Here is a 10,928-nt window from a genome sequence, read left to right as displayed (position 1 = left end):
GCTCCACTCTTCTCAAGTCCCTCTGCTCCTTGTGCTGGGCACAGCTCCTTTTATAGGCTCCAGGGCTCCGCCCCTGAAGTCTTCCGGACCTGACAGTTTACAGTCTTCAATCAGGTCCAGAAGAGCTCATCTCCCACTCCCCTCAGGAAAGGGGCATGACTTTATTTCTTCTGCTGTCTCCTGATTGGTGGATGGGCTCCACCAATCAAAACAGCAGGATCTCAAGCCTGGGACTCAACCCAAGCTCTGAAAGGTGAGCCTGCTGCACTAGATATACAGTTGTGTTTGTTTTTTGTGCAGCTCCATGACCCATCTCACACAGCACATGCTATTTAGAGGATGGTAAGTAACAAATGCCTGCAAGGAACTTCAGGCTGCAGCACCTATGCATTGCTCCTGAATAGACACTACAGCACAGAGCAGAGCTCACCACCACTAGAAAGGGGAAAACTCATCTATACTCTTAAGACAGAGGTAAATTCAAAAAGCACTACATCTGTTTCCCTGGTTGAGTTCAGTGTTGGGAACAAATATTTATATCTTTACTATGGTGATGATGAGAAATGTCCATTTGGAGCAAGCTCATGTTTTATGTTTACTTGGGAGATTGGCACCCAGATTTGTAGGAAGCCATTAATGCTCCCCTTAAAAGCATGTATGAGAATAAGGTGCTTCCCCCATTCCACCAAGGTTCTGTTCAATTTACTCTGCATATTGGCTGGTGAAGTAAAAGCTTGGTGAGCACAGGGGAAAGGTTCACAAGTGTTCAGGAGATGGAGAGGAAGGTTTGTTTTGTGGATCAGGCACTGAATCAGGACTCAGGAGATTTTGGGTCCAAGCCCCTGGTTCTGCCAGCTTTCCTGTGGAACCTTTGTCAGGTCACTTAGGCCAAAGCCCTTTAGCTGCCTCCAGTGAAGATGTCAAGATATCCTCCTGGCTCCAGGAAGGTGATTCAAAGGAATTTATGCACCTAGGTTTCCTAGACATTCAATATGGGGGCATAGGCATTTCTAAGCAATAAGTCAAAGGGCTGAGATGGTGAGCAGGGATTTGCCTTGAGCTAGCCAATAAGAAATACTATGCAGAGGTGTACGTCTAAACTCCTGCTCCTCACCAAAACATAGGTACCTGATCCAGAGTTACACAGTAGACACCTCTATCCACTCTGCAGTCAGAGGGTTGAGTCCTCTTTTGTGGGTAAACACAAAACTGAACAGGGTGACTGTGGTGTCAACCTTTTATATATTGGCCAAGTGGCTAGAACAGTCACCCAGGTAATGAAAGACCTGGGTTATAGGCCTGTCTCTGCCTGAGGGGATTAGACCTCTGTAACAGGGAACCAGGGACTCCCTGTTACTTTTAGGGAGAAACAGCAGCAGAGAGCAGCCCAGGTAGAGGGAAACCCTGCCCTTGATGAGCTGGATGCAGGGGAATAGGTCACCAGGGGCCACAGGCTATGAGTGCCTATGGTTGAGTGGGCTGCCCTGCAATAGTATGAAGAGCAGAGCCTACTTGGGAGCAGGGTGCCTGTTGTAGAGCTAGCAGCTCTGCAATAGTACTGTTGCTCGGGTGAGAGGGGCACTGCTCCCATCTTGTAGCAGTGAGCACAAGCCATCAGCCTAGAGACTAATTTGGATGGAACATCCTCTGTTCTTTGTGCTACAAGCTACTACCTTGGAGTCCAACCCCCTGCCCTGGGCAGGAAAGAGCTCTGGGTCAGACGACCCCCGCTAGGTGCTTGTCCATGTGCAGGCTGGGGGCGAGCTGGGCCTGTCTTTGCTCATGCGGGCTGTGGCCAGCAGCCCGGGCACGCGGGGCCGGAGAAGACCGGGGGGCGAACTAGAATTAGTCAAGGACACTTAGTGGTTGATTCAAAGATTGTTTACTTACACCAGTGGTGGTAGTGGTGTAGGCTGGTCAGCATCCAGGCGCAGCTCCGCTTAAATCCTCGTTGGAGGACTACGACAAATTCGTTCTAGCCCCGGAGTTGTGAAGCTCCGCAGGTTTGGTAATTTCTTTCCCCTAGAGTTGCTGAAGCTCCGTGGGTTCAGTCTGGTTCCCTCCCATGGAGTTGTTAAAGCTCCGTGGGTTCGAATATTTAGTATACAGGAAAAGGGATACGTCTAGGATTGCGCTCGGCGATGGGGAGAGGCCAGAGGCTGTTTAGACCTCTGTTGCCTTCTTAAGAGATGCGTTGGGTCTGTAAGGATCCGCAGCACTTAGAGATCTTCACACAGCGTGAAGATCTTCCTCCTGGTGAGTTCTCCAATTTCTCCTTCTCTCTCCAGTTTTTCTCTCTCTCCAACTTGGGCGGAAACCACCCAAGCTCTTTATATGGCTAGCAGGCCAATCGCTAGCTGCCACATGTGCATAATTTAGAATTGGCCAATAATGTGGCACGAATCCTCATACAAATGGTGGGAACTCCTTTGCACCGTGCATTTCTGAGATGCAAAAGAAATGCACCATGCAAAGAAAGCTACAAGTTGGCGGGAAATTCTCCGTTGCACCGGGGTTCTCTTCTGCAGCAGAGAACTCCATCGTGCAAGGAAGCTGCAATTCAGCGGGAAAAATAATTTAGCGATGCCGAAGCACACACAAACAGAAAATCACAATGTTGGGCTGTGACAGTCCAGTCTCTTCTTGAAGACCCCCAAGGTAGGGGAGAGCACCACCTCCCTTGGAAGCCCATTCCAGATTCTGGCAACCCTTACTGTGAAGAAGTTCTACTAATGTCCAACCTAAATCTGCTCTCTGTCAATTTGTAGCAATTGTTCCTAGTTACTCCAGGGGGTGCCCTAGTAAATAGAGCATCTCCTATTCCCTGCTATCCTTCCCTGATGAATTTATAGGCAGCCACAAGATCGCCTCTCAGCCTTCTCTTGCATAGGCTGAAGAGAACTAGGTCCCTCAGTCTCTCCTCATAGGGCCTTGCCTGCGTGCCTCTAACCGTACAAGTGGTCCTCCTCTGGACCCTCTCAAGATTCTCCGCATCCTTCTTGAAGTGTGGTGCCCAAAACTGGACGCAGTACTCCAGCTGCAGCCTGACCAGTGCTGCATAGAGGGGAAGCATTAGGGCTTTGTGAAGCTTCAGTCCCTGATTCGATTTGGTAGAGATTCAGCCCAATTCAGTGGCCAAATCTCTGAATCTGAGTCAAATCAGAGGTCCCTTTAATATCTCCAAATTGAATCAGAACCCTCATTATTGAGTTGGAGAGATTTGGAAAGATTCGGAGATTCAGACGTAGAGACATCTTTAAATGTTTTTTCTACATACGTCTAGGTAGCAGGGGCTTGTGAGTGATGTGATGCTGGGGTGCATGAAGTGTCTCACAGGAGTGTGGGGGGCTCCCCAATGTGCTTGACAGCAGACCCAGAAGTGGATCAGAAGCACTTCTGGTCCACTTCCGGGTCCACCGGGGAGCGTATGGGCCCCCACCCAACCGCACCCTCCCAGCTTGGTGACTGGTGCCTCCTGGGTCTGGGGGGGTACCCAGGGTTCCCCTGTGGCCAATCGCTGAACCAGGGAGGTGTGGGGGGGCCCCCCAGTGTGCTCCCTAGCAGACCCGGAAGTGGACCGGAAGTACTTCCGGTTCACGTCCAGGTTCACCACTGAGCACATGGAGGCCGCCCCCCCCCCCCCCCCAGCAGTCTTGTGGGATGCTCCATGCACCCCAGCATTGCAGCAATCATAAGCCACACCTGCTACATCACGGTATGTAGAAAAAACTTTTAAAGCTGTGTCTGTGTCCGAATCACTGATTCTCTGAATCAGCATCGAATCTTCAGATTTGGATTTGGCCAAATCAAATCAGGGACTATCATCTGAATCATAGATTTCATAGATTCCATAGACATTAGGGCTGGAAGGGACCTCGGAAGATCATCGAGTCCAGCCCCCCGCCCAAAGGGCAGGACGTCAGCTGGGGTCATAGGATCCCAGCAAGATAAGCATCCAGTTTCATCTTGAAGGTGTTCAATGAAGGCGCTTGAACAACCTCCGGCGGCAGGCTGTTCCAGACCTTGGGGGCTCGGACAGTAAAGAAATTCTTCCTTATGTCCAGCCTGAAATGATCTTGTAGTAGTTTGTGACCATTCGTCCTCGTCATCCCTTGGGGTGCTCTGGTGAACAAACGTTCCCCTAGATAATGGTGATCACCCCTGATAAACTTGTAGGTGGCCATCAGATCACCCCTGAGCCTGCGCTTTTCCAGGCTAAAGAGCCCCAGGGCTCTCAGCCTGTCATCGTAGGGTCTGCTTCCCTGACCCCTGATCATGCGCGTGGCTCTTCTCTGGACTCTCTCAAGCTTCTCCACATCCTTTTTGAATTGTGGAGCCCAAAACTGGACGCAGTACTCCAGCTGCGGCCTCACTAAGGCCGAGTATAGGGGGAGAATGACGTCCCGGGATTTGCTTGAGAAGCATCTATGGATGCAAGCCAGCGTTTTGGTCGCTTTACTAGCCGCAGCATCGCATTGCAGGCTCATGTTCATCTTGTGGTCAATGATGACCCCCAAGTCTCTTTCTTCCATAGTGCTAACCAACATAGCACTGCCGAGCCTATAAGGATGCTGCGGGTTTTTTTTCCCAAGGTGGAGAACCTTGCATTTATCGGCGTTGAACACCATCAGATTCTCATCCGCCCACTTGCTGAGCCTGTCCAGGTCAGCCTGGATCACCCGCCTGTCTTCTGGCGTGGATGCTTTGCCCCAAAGTTTGGTGTCATCAGCGAACTTGGCCAGTCCGCTTCTGACTCCAGTGTCCACATCGTTAATGAAGATGTTGAACAGTATGGGTCCAAGGACAGAGCCCTGGGGGACCCCACTGGTCACAGGACACCACGATGAGTGACTTCCATCAATTACTACCCTCTGGGTCCGACCCCGGAGCCAATTTTCCAGCCAGTGGATCGTGGGGGACCCAAGGCGACAATTGGCCAGTTTCTCCAAGAGACGATCATGGGACACCAGATCAAAGGCTTTTTTGAAGTCAAGATATATGACATCAATCTCTTCTCCCTTGTCCAGGTGATAGGTCACCTGGTCATAGAAGGAAATGAGATTGGTCAAGCAAGACCTACCCGCAACAAACCCGTGCTGGCTATCCCTTAAGATGTTGGCGTTGGCCAGTCCATTAAGGATGGCCTCCTTAATAAACTTTTCTAAGATCTTCCCCGGGATAGAAGTCAGGCTGATGGGCCTATAGTTAGCCGGATCCACTTTCCTCCCTTTCTTGAAGATAGGCACCACGTTGGCCTTCTTCCAGTCTTCGGGCACTACACCAGAGCGCCAAGAGTTTTCAAAGATCCGCGCTAGAGGCTGGGCTATGATGCTCGCCAGCTCCTTGAGTACCCTGGGGTGAAGATTGTCAGGGCCGGCTGACTTGAAGGTATCCAGCTTCTCAAGATGTTCCTTCACAAAGTCAGCATTAATGGAGGGCAGTGGATCACCCTCACCCGGACTTCCCGGCCCTGTAGCAGGCACAGGCGTCCCATGGGGCTGATGAAAGACCGATGCAAAGTACCTATTTAATAGGTTGGCTTTTTCCTGGGCGTCAGTTGTCAGTTGCCCCATCTGGTTCAGCAGGGGTCCAACGTTGCCCCTGCTTTTCCTCCGGCTCCCCACATATCTGAAAAAGGACTTTTTATTGTCCTTGATGCTCAAAGCTAGCTGGAGTTCAGTTGCAGCCTTGGCTTTCCTGGTCTGCTCCCTACAGGCCCGGACCAGTGCAGAATAATCCTCCTTGGAGGTGACTCCCATCCTCCATCCTTTGTAGGCCTTTCTTTTTAGCCTCAGGAGGTCTGCTAGGTCCCTGGAGAGCCAGGGGGGCTGCTGTGCCCTCTTGCTGCCTTTCCTCCGAGATGGAATAGACTTAGTTTGTGCATTGAGGATCGCTCCCTTGAGGAGCAACCACTCTTCTTGAACTCCCCTCTCCCTGCGGTCACAGTCCCTTAGGGCCTCACTGACAAGCCTCCTGAGCTTGTCAAAGTCGGCTTTCCTCAAGTCAAGGACTTGCGTGTTGCTGACCGACTTGCCAGCTTTTCGGCGGACTAATTGAATCACTAATTGATCTAATTTACTAATTAGACTAATTTAATCACTAATTAATCAACTAATTGAATCACTGTCCCTGATTCGGGCCAAATCCAAATCTGAATCAAATAGGGCCTACTTTGCACACCCCTAGGAAGCATCACCTCCCTGGACCTGTTCGTCATGCATCTGCTAATGCATGATAAAGTGCGGTTAGTCTTGTTGATCTCTTCATCATCGACTTTAGGAATCCTTGACTTTAGGAAAGCTGACTTTCACAAGTTCATGAGGTTGGTTGTGGACATGAATGACGCATGCCTCCTGAGGCTGGTGGGGCACAGTGACCACCCACAGGCAGTGGCAGTGGTGTTAGGAGTGGGGGTGTGGTGGCGGTGAGTGGGGACCACCCACAGGTGGCTGTGGTGATGTCTGTGGTGAGGGCCAAGGGAGGAGGCTGTGGCAGTGTTGGTGGCAAGAGGGGGAGGGGGTGGGTGGCGAGCAGGGACCACCTGCAGCGGCCATCCACACTGTTGACAGCAAGGGGGAAGTGGCAACTGCTTACAGAAGCTGGTGGTGGCTTCAGTGGTGGCCAATCTCAGGGGGGAAATGTGCTCCCTTGTGCCCGCCCTATACGTTGCCTATAGTTGTTAAGGCCCTGAGAGACCATAAACTGACAGGGAAAAGAATCCATAATGAGTGGTTGCTTGTTGAGGATGTGATCCTAAAAGCACAAGGGAAGTCCATTCTGGCTTGTAGGAAAGGTAGCAAAAGGGCTGGGAGACCCCCTTGGCTCAATAGGGAACTCATGGACCTCCTGAATTTGAAAAGAGAAGCTTATAAGGGGTAGAAGTCAGGATTATGCAGTACTGGCCCGCACCTGTTGGGAGCAGACCAGAAAAGCCAAGGCTGTAACTGAACTCAAACTGGCTATGGGAATCAAGGACAATAAAAAGTTCTTCTTCAAATATGTGGAAAGTCAGAAAAAAAAACAAGGGCAACATTGGACCCTTGCTGAACCAAATGGGGCAGCTGACAACTGACATCCAGGAAAAAGTTAATCTCCTCAATGATTACTTTATGTTGTTTTTCCACCAGCCCGAGGGGATCACCCTGCTAGGGTAAAAGTGATCATATGCCTATAATTGGCGAAGATCTTGTGAGGGAATAGCTTTAGAAGCTGGACATCCACAAGTCAGCTGGCCCATATGGAATGCACTCAAGAGTGCTTGAAGAGTTGGTTGACATAGCATGACCAATGGTAAGGATTTTTGAGAACTCGTGGTGCTTGGGTAAGGTTCCCAAAGATTGGAAGAGGCCCAATGTGGTGCCTATCTTCAAGAAAGGAAGGAAGGAAGATCCAGGGAACTACAGGCCAATCAATTTGACCTCAATCCCTGGAAAAATCTTGGAAAAAATCATCAGAGAAACCATCAGCAACAGGCTAATGGAAGGAAACATTCTGAGAGAGAGCCAATATGGCTTTGTTGTGGGTTGGTCTTGCCTGACCAATCTCCTTTCCCTCTATGACCAGGTAACACATCACCTGGACAAAGGAGAAGAGATTGATGTCATATATTTAGATTTCAAAAAAGCTTTTGAATTGGTCTCCTATGATGTCCTCATGGTAAAATTGGGAAACTGCAGCCTCGACAACCTTATGGTCCAATGGCTGGGGAACTGGCTTTGTGGTTGGACCCAGAGAGTGATAGTTGATGGGACTGAGTCAACCTGATGCACGGTGACCAGTGGTGTCCCCCAGGGCTCAGTACTCGGACCGATACTCTACAATATATTCATAAATGATCTGGATTTGGGTGTCAGAAGCGAACTGGCTAAGTTTGCAGACCCCACCAAATTATGGGGAAGTGCGGTCACGCTAGAGGATAGGCTGGCAATTTAGGCCAACCTGGACAGGCTTACAAGGTGGGTGGATCAAAACCTGATGACATTCAACACAGAGAAATGCAAGGTGCTCCACCTCGGGAGAAAAACCCCACATCATATTTCATAGATTCATAGATGTAGGGTTGGAAGGGACCTAAGTAGATCATCAAGTCTGACCCCCTGCCCTGGGCAAGAGAGAATACGGGGCTCATATGACCCCAGCTAGGTAATTGTCAAGCTTCTTCTTAAAGACCCCAAGGCAGGAGCCAGCACCACTTCCCTTGGAAGTTGGTTCCAGATCCTAGCTGCCTTGACTGTGAAATAGCGTCTTCTAACGTCCAGCCTGAACCTACTCTCAAACAACTTATGGCTGTTATTTCTTGTCACTCCAGGAGGTGCACGGGTGAACGGGGTCTCTCCCATTCCCTGCTAGTTCCCCCTGGTAAGTTTGTAGATGGCCACCAAGTCCCCTCTCAGCCTTCTCTTGTGAAGGCTGAACAGGTTCAGGTCCTGTAGCCTCTCCTCATACGGTCTGCCCTGCTGTCCCTGGATCATGCAAGTGGCCCTCCTCTGGACCCTCTTGATGCTGGCCACATCTCTCCTAAAGTGCGGCACTCAGAACTGGATGCAGTACTCCAACTGTGGCCTGACCAGTGTCTCATAGAGGGGGAGGATCACCTCCTTGGCCCTACTGGTGATGCATCTGTGGATGCATGACAAGGTGCAGTTGACCTTACTGACTGCATCCCCACATTTCATAGATTTCATAGATTCCATAGACATTAGGGCTGGAAGGGACCTCGGAAGATCATCAAGTCCAGCCCCCTGCCCAAGGGGCAGGAAGTCAGCTGGGGTCATAGGATCCCAGCAAGATAAGCATCCAAATTTCTCTTGAAGGTGTTCAATGTGGGTGCTTGAACCACCTCTGATGGCAGGCTATTCCAGACCTTGGGGGCTCGGACAGTAAAGAAATTCTTCCTTATGTCCAGCCTGAAACAGTTTTGTTGGAGTTTATAACCGTTTGACCTTGTCATCCCTTGGGGCGCTCTGGTGACCAATCTTTCCCCCAGATCCTGGTGAACACCCCTGATAAGCTTATAGGTGGCCATCAGATCGCCCCTGAGCCTGCCCTTTTCCAGGCTAAAAAGCCCCATAGCTCTCAGCCTGTCATCATAAGGTCTGTTTTCCTGAACTCTGATCATGTGCGTGGCTCTTCGCTGGACTCTCTCAAGCTTCTCCACATCCTTTTTGAATTGTGGAGCCCAAAACTGGATGCAATACTCCAGCTGCGGCCTCACCAAGGCTGAGTACAGTGGGAGAATGACATCCTGGGATTTACTTGAGAAGCATCTATGGATGCAAGCCAGCATTTTGCTCACTTTACTAGCCGCAGCATCACAGTGAAGGCTCATGTTCATCTTGTGGTCAGTCATGACCCCCAAGTCCTTTTCATCCGTAGTGCTAGTCAGCGTACTATAAGGATGCTGCAGGTTTTTCCTCCCAAGGTGGAGAACCTTGCATTTTTCTGTGTTAAACACCATCAGGTTCTCATCCGCCCATTTCCTGAGCCTGTCAGGTGGCCCATGTTCATTTTGGAATTGATAATGACTCCAAGATCTCTTTCTGCCACTGTGCTTTCAAGAAGGGAGTTCCCCAGCCTGTAGGTATGCTGCCAATTCTTACTGCCCAAGTGCAGTACTCTGCACTTGTCAGTATTGAATCCCATCCTATTCTCATTTGCCCACCCCTGTAACCTGTCCAGGTCCAGCTGTATCCTGTCCCTTCCTTCTAGCATGCCCACCTCATCCCAGATCTTGGTGTTGTCAGCGAATTTGAACAGGGTGCTTTCACCCGCTCATCCAAGTCACTAATAAAGAGTTTAAACAGTGCGGGCCCAAGGACCGAGCCCTGGGGGACCCCACTGCCCATATCCCTCCAGGTCGAATAAGACACGTCCACCACCACTCTCTGGGTGTGGTTCCTCAGCCAATTTGTGAGCCATCTGACTGTGTAGGCATCAGTGCCACAGTTGCCTAGCTTTTTAATGAGAATGGGGTGGGAGACAGTGTCAAAGGCCTTCCTGAAGTCCAGAAAGAGTACATCCACTGCGACACCTGCATCCAATGATTTTGTGACCTGATTGTGGAAGGCAACCAGGTTGGTCTGACAGGACCTGCCCCTAATGAACCCATGCTTGTTGCCCCTGAGCATCATCCCCCCTGCCGGTCCTTCCCAGATGTGCTCCTGAATAATCTTCTCAAAGAGCTTCCCCAGGATCAAAATAAGACTATAGTTGCCTGGGTCTTCCCCCCTCCCTTTTTTGAAAATGGGGACCACATTGGCCTTCTTCTACTCCTCTTTGGTGATAGCCCCTCCCTTCCACTGGGCGTACGCCTCTTTTTTGGCTTTCAGGCATTCCTAAATGCCTTTGGTAAGCCAGGGGGGCTTTTGAGCACTCTTGCCCCCTTTGATTCTCATTGGGACTGTCACCCCTTGGGCACAAAAGATCATCTCCTTAAGGAATGACCACTGGTCTTGGACACCCAGTTCCCCAACTCTCCAGGACCCCAGTGCCTCTCCTACCAATCTCCTCAACTCATTGAAATTAGCCCTCTTGAAGTCAAGTGCTACTGCCTTACTGCAAGCCCTTGACTCCCTGCGCTGGATGGTGAATTCCAGCAGGCGATGATCACTGTCGCCCAGATGGTCAAGAACCTGGAGTCCCCTTACCAGGTCGTCGCCTGTGGCCAGGACCAGGTTCAGGAGGGCATTCCCCCTGGTGGGACTGTGCACCTCCAGGGTTAAGTGGAGGTCCTGTATCTCAGCAAGGAACTTTCGTGAGCGGTCTGACTGGCTGACTGCTTCTCCCAGTAGATGTCCAGGTAATTTAGATCACCCTTGCCTTAACTGCCTCCGCAAGCTGGCCTGAGAATTCATGGTCCAGCTCTTCCCTTGGTTGGGTGGTCTGTAGTAGACCCCCACCGTTAAGTCCCTTTTCCCATGACCCCCTGT

This window comes from Alligator mississippiensis, chromosome 1, assembly GCF_030867095.1.
Source record: "Alligator mississippiensis isolate rAllMis1 chromosome 1, rAllMis1, whole genome shotgun sequence".
NCBI lineage: Eukaryota > Metazoa > Chordata > Crocodylia > Alligatoridae > Alligator > Alligator mississippiensis.
The sequence above is the reverse complement of the archived record's forward strand: the minus strand, read 5'-3'. Positions refer to the sequence as shown.